Here is a 14,768-nt window from a genome sequence, read left to right as displayed (position 1 = left end):
AATATGTTGTATGGAATTGATGACTCTTTAAAAAAATGGAGGAGAGCCTATATCTGTCCATCTTCCATCAATTTCTAAAAATCAACCTACTTGTTCATTTGATGCATTTTTGTGGCACAAATACATTATTAAGCCCTGGAATTGTTTTTAAAATAGGAAAGAAAATGTAGAACTTTATTATATACCTAAGACACAGGGGTATTAGATGCCAGCCCTTGAAATGTAAGTCATTAGAGCAGGAATGACTCAGATCCACATATTATATACTTGCCTTTGTATGTTTATTGCCTTGACGATATACTTACAGTCACCATCCAAGTTGAATAGTCACAGTTCTAGAATATTAGCACCATAGGGGATTTTAAGCATCATAATCTCGACATGCTAGCCAGGCTCATGGAAAGAGAGATGGATAGGTAGGTAAGTGGGGCAATGGACTCTTCAATTTGCCACCAAACAGGTGGAAGTGAAAGTGTGGCTTAAATGGTAAAACCGTCCAGTAGCCACACACACACACAAATGAGTTATTAAAAATTGGCCAGGTGGTACAGAGTAAGAACATGACATAAGGATATGGAATTGGAGGATAGACAAGGTGGAGGAAGCAGGACCAGAAGTGCTTTCAGTGGGAGGCATGGATTGGCAAGAAGAGAGGGTAAACGAGAGATGAATAAATGGAGAACCTGAGCCACTGAAACTGGAGAAGCTAAAACCTCAAGAGTCTGATCTGCCCATGAGAGAGTTGACACAGCTGGAACAAAAGCCTTTCATCCTTTATTGAGAATTACAGGAAACAGTGAAGTCAGCTACCCATTTGACCCATTCTAGCATGCCTATTTGGTGTTTAACCTACCACAATATGGGAACATGGAGACAACACTGCTCATTCACAGAGTTGCCCCTTTAGCTGTCATTGGACCTGAAGATCGGGTAACTCATAGACACACATGGATAAAGTATGAACACTGCCAAGAAAACGTTGGAAAAAAATATATATCCTGTAGATTAGCATGCTGGAGGAATCTCTAAACACAGACATTGGGGAAAGTACATGGACACAAGTCACTGCCCCTGTGCCTGAGGAAAGCACACTAGGAAATCCAGTGGGGTAGGGTTGTTTTTTTTTCAATAATCATTAGTGTATATTAATTATAGAAAATAATGGGTCCTTCCCAAATAGTCCCTTTTTACTCTCATATGTTTGTTGGTTTGTTTAAAGCTAGCTTCTACACATGAGAGAAATCATGTAATATTTGTCTTTCTAAGTCTAGCCTATTTCACTTAACATGATGATCTCCAGTTTTTAACAATTTTTTCACACAATCAAAAAAAAAGACTTTGATAGAGTTTGAGCACAATCATAAATTAAGGTAAAATACAATCATTTCTGTCTTACTCTCAGAAAAATCCCAAAGCATTTAACAATTATTTTCACATACATTTAGATAAAAAAAATTTTAAATTACAAGACAGAGAGCTAACCCTATGCCTTTTAAAAACAAAACTATGCCAGAATCATCAAATTCCATCTATTTAACCCATATGCCAGTTGCTAAAGGAAAACATGCCACTTGAAGCAAAAGCTAAACATCTGTTATTCATAAAGCTCACATTAGTGCAAAGGGGAATAAAAAAATTTCAAGGGGGTGTGGTGAGCTTCTACCAAAGAAAAGAAAATGAGAAGACAGTGCCTGTGTGTGCTTGTAGAACAAACAAAAAGAATCAGTATGAAGACCAAAAATAATATACAAGTGTCTATATTACTTCCCAAATGATCTTCCTTCTGGGTCTGGTTTGCATATTTATGTAGAAATGAATACTAGGGAAATGGCAAAGGCTTTGGGAAGGAGATAAGTTCTTACTGAAGTAAGCACAGAATTTGGATGACGGTAAGGAAAACAAAGAACAAGAAGGTCAAAGATCCCACAGGTCAAGTGCAAAAAGAATGAGACAAAGATAGGAAAAAGAACAGTTCATAAAGAGACTTGACCACTCTAATAAATATTTCCTGTTTGTTTTGTTAGCATGTAAAAGCTATAATAAGATGTTTGTTTTGTTAGCATGCAAAAGCTGCAATAAACTATAAGAGGGAGGGTTATTTATTTAATCAGCTTAATCAGTCCAGCCTTTTTGTTAATTTATTCAGTGATTTGTTAAGTCAGGAAACATTCATTAAACATCTTGTGTCTACAAGACTCTGTTAGAAGGACAAGGGCTCTCAATCTAGGGCCAGTTTACTCCCCAGGAGGCACTTAGGAGGCCTGGAGGCAGTTTTTAAATTGTTCCATTGGAGTTGTGGTTGTTACAACTTGGTGGGTAGACAGAGGCCAGGGATGCTAATAGCATTCTATGATATTTAGGATAGCCCCTAACAGAAAAGAATCTTCTAGTCTGATGTCATTTCCTCAGTTAAGAAACCTTGGTTATAGGAGGTGATATGTGTGTGTTGAAGTCCTCTCTGAAACACAAATTGGTGTTAGAGTTGAAATTGTAAACCAAATTAACTAAATGTGTCCTTGGGTACTATTGAGCAGCAAGAGGTCAATATATGCTATGCTTTAGCAAAGTGTCGCCAGAGGCCCATTTATCATAGGCTTAGTCTCCAACCTGAGGTACTTCGGAAGTGGTAGAACATTTAAAGGGTAGGACCAAACAGTAGGAACTTAAGCCACTGGGGATTTGCCCTAAAAGAGCATACTTCCTGACCACCATGAGAACAGACTGCTCAGCCACACAATCCCACCACAATGTGCAACAAGGCCAAGTGACCATGGACTGAAACCATAAGCCCAGATAAATATTTTCTCTTTTTCAGTGGATCCATTTCTGGTATTTTGGAGGTTATGGGGCAATGGAAAGTTCACTAACAGTGTCCTGAAAGTTTGTGAAAAGGAATTAGGAAATAGCTAAGTTCTATCATTCCATTCATCCCATCTTACCCCAGAGATCTGAAGTTTTTGTGAGCTCTGGTAAGTGTATAGCCTCTGAGACTTTAGTAAAAGCAATGGAAATAGGCTGGGAATGGAAAGATTGCAGTTCTAGGTAGCCTAGGTAGAAAAGTCTAAGAGAATTGTTTCTCAGTAGAAGAAACTGAACATGGTTGCAGGGGCCAGTCATCTGGGCTGTGATGGGAAACTTAACATAGGTGGACTGTGGTCTAGGCAATACCCAGGCAAGAAGCAATACTTTTTTTTTAAGCGGGGGGCGGGGGCACCTAGGAATATGGCTTAGTGGTAGAGTGCTTGCCTAGCATGCATGAAGCCCTGGGTTTGAGTCTTCATGTATCTCATAAGCAGAAAAGGCCAGAAGTGGTGCTATGCTTCAAGTGGTAGAGCTCTAGCCTTGAGTACAGAGAGGCTCAGGGACAGTGCCCAGGCCCTGAGTTCAAGCCCCAGGACTGGCAAAAAAAAAAGTTATAGACAGGGTTTGGTGTGGCTCAGTGCTAGAGTGCCTTCCTAGCAAGCACAAGGCCTTGAGTTCAGACTCTAGTGCTACCAAAGAGAAAGGAAAATAGCTCCTTACTAATAATTTTCCCTAGCGATAGAAACTGTCAGGTAATCACCCAGAACTTAAAGCTCATCTCCATATTCCTTCAGATGAAGAAAATGGTGAGATAAAAATATAGCACAGCTTATTAGTAACATCTTACTGATTTTCCCCCTAAATGGTTAGAACATACTGCCTTTCCCTGTTCTTTAAATCTGCGTGTTTCCCTTATTAAAGCTGTCTAATTTTTTTCAGTTCTAAATCCTAGGAGGATTTTTTTTCACCATGAATTTAACATGACTGAGAAAAGTTGCCCCAGGGCAAAACTTGGCTGCAAATTATCTGAGATAGGCTTCTCAATAAAAAGACCAAAAATGAATCATAGCCTTTTAGAGTAGTTTCAAATGTAAAATTGTCAGTCTCCTTCACCCCCAGGATCATGGTTATTCATAATGGAAATTGCTAGCTTTATAAAATGATTATATGCAACAAATGTCCTTTGTGTTCAACACTGGAAGCTACTACTGCTGCAGACCAGGAAGGCCTGCCTAAGAAAGGATGGAGGGGAGAGAGAAAAGAGTAGTACATCCATTTCTAAGCTTCTTAAAAGGCCATTCCTCCAGGAGGGATGATGCTTAGAGGGGGGTGGGTATATTGGATTCCCCTAGTGTAGACCAATAATGTCTGAAACAGCACTCAGGTTACATGTGCATGCCCCATTCCTTATAAATGTGCAACCATATCTTTTTGAGTCTGTAGTTATTATATAAGTTCTACCTAAAGAAAACATAGGTTGAGAAAATGAATGGATTATTCCAGGAACACTATCCAAGCAGTGGTATAAATGTTTCCCAGTATCCTCTCTGTCTAGGCAGAAGGGGGAAGTATACCCTATATTCCTGTCTGTGAGGATCACAAACCTCATTCCTACTCTGTACATTCACCCCTTGGTATTCAGGGAGAAATTGGTTACAGGATTCTGATATAAAATCTTTGCTAAGTAACATAGGATTTGTACATAATCTACATGCATCTTCCCATAGTCTTTAAGTCACCTCTTCACTATGTAAATAGTTATTACATTGTATTGTTTAGGGAGTAATGACAAGAAAATGTCTCTAATTGTTCAGTGGGGGTATAATTGCTTTCCTTGAAAGTTTTCAGCTATCTGTAGTTGGTTGAATCAGCCACTGGTTGAATCACTAGATGCATATCCCTGAGATATTGTTCTTTCTAAGACGCTTTTCCCTCCGCATTATTATTCTATGCTTGAACTTTTGTTTGCCTTTTATGAATCAAGCCACTCCTCTTCATTCTAGTATTTCACCTAAATTAACACATAGTCCTTAAGAATCAGAACCCTCTGCACTGGGCTTTGCAGGAATCAGTTCATTTCATGATGTCACAGAATGTCTATGAAGTAGAGACTCATCTAGGCCTCAAGGGATTTGTTCAAGGTTTTCACTGTCAACTTGATTACATTGAGAAGGTCCTAAGTGATTAGCAACATACATTTTGAGGTTATTTTCAGAGAGGATTTATTAAGGGAGGAAGACCTGCATCATTCCATAGGCTAAGGGTGGTGGTACAGGGTTTGATGAAATAAAAGGGGAAAAAGAAGAAAGCCAACTCCCCTCCCCTCCCCTCCTTTCTCCTTACCTCCTTCCCCTTTCCTTGCCCTTTTCCCTCCATTCATTTCCCCTCCTCTCCCTTCCCCTCCTCTCTTCTCCTCTCCTCTCCTTTCCCCCTTCCTGGCTGCCATGAGATGGGCAGCTCTACTATACTCTTTCCACCATGATATTCTGTCTTGCATCAAAAATAAGGAAGCCAGGGCTGGGTGCTGGTGGCTCATGCCTGTAATCCTAGCTATTCAGGAGGCTGAGATCTGAGGATCACGGTTCAAAGCCAGCCCTGGCAAGAAAGTCCGTGAAATACTTATCTCCAATAAACCACCAGAAAACCAGAAGTGGACTGTAGCTCAAGCGGTAGAGCGCTCACCTTAAACTGAAGAGCTGAAGGACAGCACTCAGGCCCAGAGTTCAAGCCCCACGACTGACAAATAAATAAATAAATAAATAAATAAAATAAGAAAGCCAGCTAACCAAACTTTGAAAACAGACCTTTCCATCTTTTAAGCTCTTTCTCTCAGGTATTTGTGCCCATGATGAAACGCTAACATAGTCACAGAACTAGACAACAGAAGAGCTAAGAGTCAAATGCAGGCCAAGGAGCTCATTCCCAACACACACTGCCTTTAAAAGTTAAAAGGACACCTAAAGGGACCTAATGGCCAAAAGACCTTTTTTTGTTTTATTCTTTTTCTTTTTGTGATCAGTTGTGGTTCTTAAACTCAGGGCCTGGGAATTGTTCTTGAGTTTCCCCTCAAAGCAAAGACTCTAACATTTTGAGCCACAGTACCACTTCCTGTTTTGTTTTATTTATAAGGAGTATGACTCAGGCCAAACTTCAATGCCCTGAAGTTTGAGGATGTAGCTTCTGAGTACGAAATCCTTGTGGATAAGATTCTTCAGCCATTCTTTGAGGCATCCCAATTCTGCCCAATGAAGCAGTTTCACATTATGTATGTTTTGAACTGGCATATGTGTTCTAGGTCTACAGGTAGAGAGGTAAATAGGATGGCCCAGCACTGGGGATAAAAAAAAAAAAAGCTGTAGGAATCAGCTGAGGGACTTAAACTCTTCCCAAGATTTTGGACTTTCAAAGAATCGATGTTAATGCGCATTTCTTTGTTGGCCCTACTCACTGGCTTTCAAATTTCCTTCACAAAGTTCTGGGAAGAGAGCAAGGATGCAGGGGGTGGGGTGGCTAGGCCTTTGAGCTGGGGTCAGAGAAACCATGCAGATCCTCATTCTGTGGCAGACGCTTTGGACTGTGAGCAGCATGGTAGATACTGATGAGCAGCCCATAGTCACCGGCCCAAATACTTAGAACCAACTCCACAAAGCAATTCTTGGGACTGGTTATTTCGCTCAAGATTTTCAGGAAAGGTGGAGGGAAATCTGAAATATACAAGTGGAAAAATCTGTACTTAAGAGGTTCTCCTGTAGGGGTTCACCAACAAAGAGAGGGACAGGAAATGAACCTAATGACTTCAGAAGTAAAATATGGGAGAAGAGAAAGAGCAGTGGGAAATATTTTTCTATAAGTGCAAGTATATCAGCTATCTTTGTTGGTTAAGTTGGTGAAAAGTAGCTGACGGTAAAATAAACTTGTAAAATAAAATTTTTACTGCTTCTCTTCTTTTTAGGGTTCTGTATTCCTCATAAACTATGAGGGTCAACTGCAATGTCAAGAGAATGAAGGTGATGGAATTCATTTCTTTCCAAAACCCTATCTACCTCCCAACCTGTCAAAGAACATGAGTCATGTCTCTAAATGTAAGCCTTGGTATCACTTAGGGTAAGAAATCCATCGTTGTTATTATCTTAGTCTTTTTTCCTCTTGCTTTCAAAAAACACTTGAGCCTAGGCCACTTATAAAGAATCTAAGTTTATTTGACTCCCACTTCTGGAGCCATAGTAGTTCAAATGCATACTGCCAACATCTGTTCAGCATCTGTTGAGGGCTTCATGTGCTGCATCAAATATGGCAAAGCAACAAGGTGTCTGCTCAGTCCTCTCTTCTTGTTCTTCCAAAGCTACTAATATCATTCTAATGCCTTCTTAAAGATCCCCATCTCCAAATACCATCCACATGTCACTCTCCTACCAATAAAGTTGAGGGAGTCTCATTTATCCTACAATAATTGTCCATAGAGATCAAGTGTGTGGCTCCCATGTGGATCAGCTGCAGCCATAAAAGGAAGGCCTTGTGAATCTGTCAGGGCCTCCATTTATTGCCCTTGAACTTGAATAGCAGTGGCTTGAGAATAAAGGAAAGATCCTGCTTGAATGCAAATGTTAGGTAAAACAGGTGCAACTTGTTATCCTGAGTAATCAGTGTAGTAAGACAATGCCACCTGTTCCTAACAAAAGCCAAAGACTTCTTGCTTCAGGGCCACTAGGTACCAGCCACAAGGGCCAGCATCACTGCAGGTATCTCTCTGCACCTGGCATAGGCATCAGTCTGCCAGCATTACCATCTGTAAACACATCTGCTTTGTTTAGGGCTCAATAAAACACTCTTTCCTTCTTCTTTGGTTCCTTTACACTTAGAAAGGGGATTCTTAATCTTACTGATTTTCTTCCTACTTAGATTTAACAATAAGTGTTGCCCATGAGTGGAGCATTTTCCTGTAAGACTCTATGCTCCATCGCATCTGTCTGATGATGCAGAACCACAGCTGTAACTACCATAAAGAGTTAACTCTCCCACAACATGTGGAGTCCAATCCACAGTCCTCAGTCTGACAGTCAAAACCCTCTACCCCTACCACAGTGTCAAGCTGATCATAAGTATCCGATCAACAATTGTTCGATGAATACATGAACATGGACATCTTGATTTACCTCATCACCCAGAGTGGCTGGCAAGACGCTTGGTCCATGCTTCCTAAATCCAACCACACTGAAGAATCAGCCACCTGGTTTGGACTCCATCCTCTCTGCTCTGAATTGGTGCTTACAGCGCAGTTGTGATGCTATAATCCAGGCAGCCATGATGCAGTACAGGGGAAAACTCTAGGTTAATAGGCAACCCTAATTGCTAAATCTAATTAAGAAGGAAATCAGCTAAATTAAGAATCCTTCATGGAAGAGAACCAAACAAGAAGCAGTTGGGCAAAGTTTCTTGTTCTCTGTTCATTTTAATCTACTTCCACAAAGAAGGAAGCAAAGGAGCAGGACTTCAGCAAGAGTGTTTCACTGGGCAAAAGCTCTGCTCCCATGACTACAGGAACCCAAAAGAAAGAAAAATGTGGGTTTGGGCCAGTCGGTCCTTCTTTGGCTTGGAAGGAAGTCACTGTGTCGCCTTTCCAGAGATCTTAAGGATGATCACAGTGGAAGCTGAGGCTGTCAAGCTTGGAGCTTTGCCAGAATGGCTGATCCTCCCAAATGAGCAAAAAGGCACACCCATGCCCAGCTGATGCAAGCGACACAGAGGCACCATACAGTTTGCCGCTGCTACTGAGACTATTACTTGTATGCTCCTCTGTCATTGGGTCTGAAGCAATAGATTTTTTTTTCTCTACATATTCACAGTCCTCAATATATTTACATTGTCTTCTCCAACACCTTGAGTACCCAGGATTGCTTTTTGTTCCTCCTGAAGATTCATTCTGTTTTATTATTTTTCCATGCTTTTGCTTTTTTTTTTTACTTTTTATTTTCTTTAGGTATAAAAGGAAATGCCATTTACCAAAACTGTTTATGAATGCAATATATCAAACTGCTTGTTTTTCCTGAGAAACCCAAGTAACAAATTAAAGTAGATACAATATATGGGTATCTATGACATTCCAACAGAATTGGCATATATATCATATATGTGAATGACAGATAGATGATAGATAGATAGATTAGATAGATAGATAGATAGATTCAGAGCTTGTATACAGGAGGAAGTGTAGTGAGATTAGCATCAACTCTGTTGGACTTCTAAGAAGGTAATGCCATAAAATATGTGAATCAGGACAAAGTCACATAAGTTTTCTAGGATCTGACTTTTTTGCCCATAAAATAGGACTAAAGCAATATTTGTCACTGTTGTTTTGTGAAGATTAAATGAGATGATTCTCAGAAATTATTCAGTACTATCCTCTAAATAGAGAATCACCCTGAAGTATACACTACATAAATCAATAAACTGCTAGGTAACCTCAAAATCATTGACCAAGACATGCTATATTCCTGAAACAAAGGGACTTCTTCTCACCGCCAGAACATCTGGATCCTGAGGTCACTGGAATGGCTGTGCTGGTTACACAGGCATATTCACAGTTGACTCCTCAAGGATCTGTGCCTTGACTATTACAATTTTACAGCATATTACAGCAATATCCTGGTAGATGGAAACAAAGCATCCTAATTAGGAGGGTTTAGTCCATTCTACTCAAAGGGACTCTATGGGCAAGTGCTGGCCCTGGGCACTAGAGACAAGCTTTGGCGCCAGAGCCCTGGAATAAAGCAACCCAGCTTAGATGACTGCTGTTTAGCCACAGTCAGGCTCATTCATGGCACTCTAAACACTGCAGTATTGTTGAACAGGCTGAAAAGAGGCTCTTGCTGGAGAAGCCTGTTACTTTGTAAATGTTAGCTTCTGTGTTTGCTGCCTTTCTTGTCATCATTATTTTATTTTTACCACATCCTTTATTGTCTTCAAAGAGTTTGTTGTGTCCAAACACAGAGGCCATGTTGGTTTCTCAAATAGTCCATCAGCATCATCTACCTGCCCTAAGAAAGATGAAAGGCAAGCCTGGCAGTCATACTGAATCCAGCTGGGCCTGTCTGGGCCTAGGTCCTCAGTAGACGCAGCCTCCTTCTCTGGAATGGAAACCTGTCCTGCATCTGGACAGAGGACCAGAATGTCCCAGACCAGCCAACTGAGGGACAGGAAGGAAGGGCAGAATCCAGCAAGGGTAGTGAGCCCCTGGGCAACCCAACAAACCACTAGGTCAACCATAGTGCAGCAACTGGAGTTGGGTATTTGGTTACCCACGCCAGACATCCTAGAAACCATGAATACTTAAGAGACAAGGGAAGTCTTGGCCTCAGATTGGGAGTCTTTCCTCTGTTCTAACATTTGCAGTGTTCTGCCTCTGCCTCCTGGTGTCAGACTTGCAAATTGCCTAACGGTCACAAAGGGCAAAAGGGTATAAAGAACAACTGACCACCACTATTTGTATCACAATATTAAATCCATAATGGCTGGTTATAAACCTGTCTACCCACTTTGATACTATGCTTCTCTCTAGCTTCATTGTAGTGATGGTCATAGAACTCTGCAAAACTTTACCAAAGCCCATAAGATTGCCCACCACAAAGAATGAATATTAGGCTAGTTGCTGGTGCTCATGCCTGTTAATCCTAGCTACCCAAGAGGCAAAGATCTAGAGGATCATAGTTCAAAGGCTGCCTGAGCAGAAAAATCTATAAGACCCTATCTCCAAAATAACCAGAAAAGGGCAGGACTTGGAGGTGTGTCTCAAGCGACAGGGTGACAGCTGAGCAAACTCAAGGCTCTGAGTTCAAACTCCAGCAGATACATCTTGATTCATCCAAACTTGATCCTTCATAGCACTGTTTGGTCAAAAAAGACATTTGATAGCATTCTTGCAAACCTGAAAAGCAAGGTTCTTAAAAACTCTAGCTCAAGTTTATTCTTTACTTCAAGAACAGTCTCATACAGGATCTGATTTCCTGATGTGGGGTATGGAGTAAAGACATGATGCCTGGAACAGTTACCAATCTTGTGAAGATGAGGAAATCTAGTACTCTTGTAAGACAATGCAAATCAGATAAGTGGAAAGATCTGTGTCACCCTGATAAAACGGAGCAGAAACTCACTCAACCTGTAAATCTCTGCCCATAAGTGGTGAGGTGTTAGAGGTGACGTATAGGTGGCTTTACTTTTATTGCCACTCCTGGGGCTTGAACTCTGGATCAGGGTGTTGTTCCTAAGCTTCTGTTTTTGCTCAAGGCAAGCACTCTACCACTTGAGTAACAGTGCTACTTCTGTCTGTTTTTTTTTCTTGAGTAGTTTATTGGAGATAAGAGTCTCATAGATTTTCCTGCCCAGGCTGGCTTCAAACCACGGTCCTCAGATCTCTGCCTCCTAAGTAGCTAGGATTACAGACATAATCCACTGGCACCTGGCTTGCTTTTTTTTGGTTGTTTTTAATGGTAATGTTGCCTTTTCCCATTGTTGATCCAGCTTCTTTTCATTTTCATATTACCTCCAGCCCAAAGCATCATGATTACGACCCTGGTCCCCTGCAGAAGGAAGTCTAACACTTCCTTCTGCAGGATTGACTCTAACAAAAAACACGCAGCAGGTGTCTGCTATACCATGAGCTAAATATAGTGTTCGTTTGATTGTAAAAATTATCTCTTGATTGCTGTTAGATTTTGCGACTGGTAGAGCTACCTGCATTTAATTTAACAAATACAAAATATTAGACATTTAAGCCAATAATATCTTTAACTGTCAAGATTTGTCTTAGTTTTTATTTAGACAACTTACTGAGATCCTGTGATGAATTCCTCCTTTTTTCCTCTTTTTAGATTATTTCCTGCTGGATGCTAACCAATTTTTAGCTCATCATCTGTGGTGTTTCTTGCTGAGTCTGGTCTCAGTGGGATTTTCTGAGTATGTTTTTACTCTTCCCTGTCCAAAGGTTCATCTCTCTTCAGTATTTATCTTTATCTGGAAACTATATTTTTCCTTTCCTTCTCTTCTTGATCTTATATAAAATAGAAGCTTTCCACTGAACGTTGGAATCTCTACCAGTCTTAACAATCTTTACATCCTTTGTGACTTTTAAAAATCACTTTGTTGGTCAGGTACTGGTGGCTTATGCCTATAATCCTAACAACTCAAGAGGCTGAGATCCAAGGATTACAATTCAAAGACAGACCAGGCAGGAAAGTCTATAAGACTCTTATCTCCAATAAAGCTACCAAAAAGCTGAAAGTGGAGGTGTGGCTCAAATGGTAGAATACTAGCTTTGAGCAAAAAAGCTCAGGGGACAGTGCCCAGGCCCTGAGTTCAAGCTTCAGGACTAGCGCACGCACACACACACACACACACACACACACACATCATTTTGTTCATTGTTTGTTGTATTGTTTTCATTGTGGTATGGGGGTGGGGTGGGGTGTGTGTGTGTGTGTGTGTGTGTGTGTGTGTGTGTGTGTGTGTACTTCTCTCTTGATTGCTATAGGATAAATCCTTTTCCTCTGGCATCTTGCAGTCAATGTGTCCAGCAGGCTGTATATCATGCGGCCATAGCAATCGGAACTCAACTCTCTACATTTAGCCACCTAGAAGAATAATTTGTTGAGTAGACACTTAATAAATTGTTTCAAACTAAATCAAATCAAACTTGTATAGTCACTATCAGAAGGAGAACAGGTCACGTGCATGAATTTCACTGTTTCTGGTACATGTGGAAAAGGGTATCAGTTCTATTTTGAGATCCCCAAATAGTCCAATCAGAACCGTCAAAGATAAATACACCAATCCATTGTTTCACCTTCTGATACCTTTTGTATGTTTTCTTAACATCAAAACTATTGTTATAAATATCTTGTACATGTACATTCATGAATTTGACCTGAATGGTTAATGGTCTGGAGGGGGTGTGTATTGGGAGATTGCAGTCTATGGCTTCTCCATAGCCCTCTTTACCAGGGCAAAATATAGAATGTTTATGAAGATTCTCAAAATACCTGTTCAGATTACTTATTATGGTAAGATAACATACAGCTTTCTCAGATCTCATTTCTTTCCCCTTCTGTTCTTAGTCTTGAGTTTTCACTTCCACTGACAATATGATTCCATTTCTTTCACAACAGTCACGAGTCACTTAGGGGCCAAACAGTGTTCTGGGAATTCAGGAAGTATCTGTGAACAAAACATTCAGAACTTCCCTTCATGCTCCTGGAACTTCCATTCCGGTGCCCAAGACGCTGGAATGCAATAAATTCATAAACTCAGGAAGAGCTTGGTTCTTTTTAGTAAATAAAGCCGGGTAGGATGTTGAGAAGTCATTTGAGCTGAGGCCTTATTTTTAAAGGAGTGTTTTTTTAAATTCTGTATGCATTTACTTCCCTTGTTCCCTCATGCAAGTATCCTGCAGTAAGAAATAAAAGACTGTTGTTTAGGGATACAATACTGTGAAAGACTTTGTAGTTGTCTGAGCTGCACTTTCCAGGTAGTGAAGTAAAGAGGTCAGAGAATCAATGAGGCGCTTTGAAATTCTGAACTAACACAGAGTTTCTAGAGAATGTATGTAAGAAAACCCCTGTAGCTTCTATTTGATTTTTCTAACATCTTTGTTTTACTATCAGAAATCAGTGGCTACTCCTCTTTTGATGAAGACATCTATTGGATCGTTTTATTTTTATAAATTCCTTCAAGTTGCTACAATCCTCATATTCCCACAAATTAAGGAACAGGATTCAGATTTGTTGATGAACTTCATAAACACTTGAGAGATATCATTTATGGGCTTAGCTCATAAGCAAAAGAAACCAAGGAGATGTCTAAAATGGTGCTGATCTGGTCTGTTAAGAAAAGTTCAGGAAACAAAAAGAAGAAAGAAATATGGATATAAATATTGAAATATCTGGAGGCAGCAGTATCAGATCAGAACTGAAAGGTAAGGAGGAAACATTCGTGTAGTTACACACGTAAGGAGCTCATTTTAACCTGGGGATGGTATAGATATGTTTGTCAGCCTTCCATCACCTTTCCCGAGCTACTAGTTAAGGGTGGGATCTCATTACAAATTCACAGGTTAAAATGGAAGACCTAGACCGAAATGTAATCTATCTGCAGGCTGAATGGAAGTAAAAAAGCTATTTTTATCTAGTACATAAGTAAAAGTAGGAAAATCCTCTCTAGAGAATAGAAGCTGTTCAGGACTCTATTGTACTTCCTGCCTATAAAGGTTTTAAAGAAATTTCCAGGGGGAAAATGCTCCCCAAAGTAGCCTTTTAAATGTTAAACCATTGCACTTTGGAAACTAAGATAAAGAGCTTTGTCCCCTAAGCTATTTCTCTGTTCCTTTTTCCTAAGCTAAACCTCCTGTGTAATAATTTCTTTGTTCTGCCGAGATGTTTTGAGTCTCTGCTGCCTAGTCTCAGAATCAAAGGCGTACTGAGTCACATTTTGCCTTTGGAAAACAAGCTGGATAATGATTGCCTGTAATTATATAAATGTTTAGATAATAACTGGTTTTTAATTGAATTGAAGCAAAATGTAGCACACATCCTTGCCCAGTGCCCTAAGTGACTGGTCTGCCTGCCTTCCTTCCTCAAACCTGGCAGCAATCTCTGGAATATGGTAGGAGCTTAAAGAATTTTTAGTAGATGAATAAATACATGAGTGAGTGACTGTCTAATAAATATGTTTGATCTGATCCTGATACACCTTTTTTTCTCTTTAGAAATCTGGCCTTCATCATTATTTTTGCAGTGTATTTCAACAGTATGTATATGAAAGAGTAACTGACATGAAAACAGCACCCAACATTTTGCCTTCTCTAATACTGTCCCCCACCCACACTGCAAATAAATCCATGGCATGTGGCTTTCTAGAGATGGATGAAACTAAAGACAGCTGGAATGAAAGTGTTTGATGGGTCTTGGGGGAGGGTTGGG

The 14,768-nt window shown here is 40.2% G+C and overlaps 1 long non-coding RNA gene across 3 annotated transcripts; it reads left to right on the top strand.

The window, feature by feature from the left end:
* The first annotated feature begins 373 nt into the window (after nucleotides 1-373).
* On the top strand, nucleotides 374-14,740 carry LOC138827867 (uncharacterized). Of its 3 annotated transcripts, none has more exons than XR_011372187.1 (4): nucleotides 374-416; nucleotides 6,755-6,906; nucleotides 13,455-13,765; nucleotides 14,555-14,740. It is a non-coding gene; the product is annotated as an uncharacterized lncRNA (long non-coding RNA). The 3 variants fall into 3 exon arrangements; XR_011372186.1 differs by having other exon boundaries at nucleotides 396-420; nucleotides 6,755-6,884; XR_011372185.1 differs by having other exon boundaries at nucleotides 396-420.
* Nucleotides 14,741-14,768: the final 28 nt, after the last annotated feature.

The sequence above is a fragment of the Dipodomys merriami genome, unplaced genomic scaffold (assembly GCF_024711535.1).
Source record: "Dipodomys merriami isolate MVZ:Mamm:240054 unplaced genomic scaffold, mDipMer1.0.p SCAF_16, whole genome shotgun sequence".
Lineage (NCBI taxonomy): Eukaryota > Metazoa > Chordata > Mammalia > Rodentia > Heteromyidae > Dipodomys > Dipodomys merriami.
Note: the sequence above shows the minus strand (reverse complement) of the source record. Positions and strands in the feature narration are given on the sequence as shown.